This window comes from Salvelinus sp. IW2-2015, unplaced genomic scaffold (assembly GCF_002910315.2).
Source record: "Salvelinus sp. IW2-2015 unplaced genomic scaffold, ASM291031v2 Un_scaffold2104, whole genome shotgun sequence".
Classification (NCBI taxonomy): domain Eukaryota; kingdom Metazoa; phylum Chordata; class Actinopteri; order Salmoniformes; family Salmonidae; genus Salvelinus; species Salvelinus sp. IW2-2015.
In genome coordinates, this window is record NW_019943442.1 from 141,663 (window position 1) to 144,199 (window position 2,537).

The following is a 2,537-nucleotide window of genomic DNA, read 5'->3' on the forward strand; positions in this document are numbered from 1 at the left end:
TGGGTACTCTTGGTTGGAAGGGCTCCTGGTCTCAATGGTCCCGAACCACAGGCATGTCTTCACTGACCTGAACTGTCACCTGATGGGACAAGGTCACTTCTAATTACAACACCACAGGTATCATCTATCACTGACCTGAACCTGTCCACCTGGATGGGACAAGGTCACTTCTCATAAACACCAGCAGTATCATCTATCACTGACCTGAAACCTGTCACCTGGATGGGACAAGGTCACTTCTAATTACAAACACCACCAGGTATCATCTAACTGACTGAACCTGTCACCTGGATGGGACAAAGCACTCTCATAACACACCAGGTATCATCTATCACTGACCTGAACCTGCACCTGGAGACAAGGTCACTTCTAATTACAACACCACCAGGTATCATCTAACACTGACCTGAACCTGTCACCTGGACTGGACAAGTCACTTTAATTACAAACCACCAGGTATCTCTCACTACCTACTGTCACCGTGGGACATGACTCAATTAAAACCAGGTCATCCATGACGTACCATAAGACACACTGTCACCTAGTACGTAGTACAACCACTCTAGGGCCAAATAATTAGATTGGTGTCAGGACTCCAGGAGGAGATAATCTCTATGGGTACCAGACCCATAATGATAGATACAATGATGAGACTCTATCCATCTCATGGGCCTACAGACACCATAATGCATAATACAATGATGAGACTCTATCATCCTATGGCTACCAGACACCATAATGCATAGATAAATGAGAGACCTCTATCCATCATCTAGTGCGGAACTCTATCCAGAACCATAATGCCATTAGATACAATGGAAAATCCATTACACAATAATCAATACGATGATGAGACCTCTATCCATCTCTATGGCCTACCAGACACCATAAGCATAGATACAAGATGAGACCATCATCTCATGGCTACCAGACCATAGCCAAGATTACAATGATCTACATCTCTATGGGCAGACCCATAATCCATATTCAGATGAGACCTTATCCATCTCTATGGCCTACCAGAGACACAGAGCCGTTAGAAAGAGACTGACCTATGGTCCAGTGGTGGTCTCTCGCCATCATCAAACTGCTGCCGCAGAACCAGGAAGTCAATCACGTCAGGCATGTCGTGGTATCTATGACAACACACATATACCACGTTAGTACACACAAACACGACACACAGTCACAATTGTGAGCACACACACACACACAGAGACACAGAGAGAACACAGAGTAAGGCATGGTTACTTCATGGAGAAGGATCCTCCAGTCAGCTTGCCAGTATCAGGTCCAGGAAGGCCAGTTGAGGCAGCAGAGAGAGGGAGACCAACCTCATATTTTTAGCCCTACTATCTTCACCAGCTCCTGCTCCTACAGACACACACACACAACACACACACACACACCACACACACACCACACACACACACACACACACACACACACACACACACACACACACACACACACACACACACACACACACAACACACAACACACAGTTGTTTCTGAGGTCAGGGTGATTTAGTCATTAAGCTGACAATCTTATTCATGTCTTTACTTAGTGTGTGTGATGGTGGTGTGTGTGGTGTGTGTGTGGTGGTGTGTGGAGTGTTAGTGTGTGTTTGTTAGTGTGTTGTAGTGGGGGGTACCCATAACTCCATCGTGTGCCAGGGTGTTAGTGTGTGTAGTGGTGGTTACCCGTAACTCCATCTTGTGCCAGGGTTGTTTCTTAGGGTTGATGCTGTAGATCTTGTTCTGTTTGGTCATCTCTACATACGCCTCATGACCCTGACGGAAGTAGTACACTGGAAACAACACGTTAGACACCTGGACACAACACACTGTTAGGACACCTGGACAACAACACACTGTTAGGACCCTGGCAACAACACACTGTTAGAACCTGGACAACAACACACTGTTAGACACACTGGAAACACGACACACTGTTAGCAACACCTGGACAACACAACAGCACTGTTAGGGACACCTTGGACAACAACACACTGTTAGGACACCTGGACAACGACAAACTGTTAGACACCTGGACAACACAACACACGTTAAGACACCTGGACAACAACAACACACTGTTAGGAACACCTGACAACAACACACTGGTTAGGACACCTGGACAAACACACTGTCTATACACTGGAAACACACACGTGTTAGGACACCTGGACAAACAAACACACTTGTTAGAACACCTGACAACAACACACTGTTAGGACACCTGGACAACAACACACTGTTAGGACACCTGGACAGACAACACACTGTTAGGACACCTGGACAAACACGACACACTGTAGGACACCTGGACAAACAACACACTGTTAGGACACCTGGACAACAACACACTGTTAGGACACCTGTGACAACACCACTCCGTTAGGACACCTGGACAACAACACACTGTTAGGACACCTGGACAACAACACACTGTTTGCGCACACCTGTGGGACAACAACACACTGTTAGGACACTGGACAAACAACACTGTAGGAATCCTCTTCTCTGTGTGTGTG

General features: G+C 46.5%; 1 long non-coding RNA gene across 1 annotated transcript; it reads right to left on the reverse strand.

Annotated features, from left to right (window-relative positions):
- Window positions 1-380: 380 nt before the first annotated feature.
- Window positions 381-1,806, reverse strand: LOC112072952 (uncharacterized). The gene is made up of 4 exons (XR_002894426.2): window positions 1,705-1,806; window positions 1,252-1,374; window positions 1,053-1,136; window positions 381-419 (listed from the first exon to the last, which is right to left on the reverse strand). It is a non-coding gene; the product is annotated as an uncharacterized lncRNA (long non-coding RNA).
- Window positions 1,807-2,537: the final 731 nt, after the last annotated feature.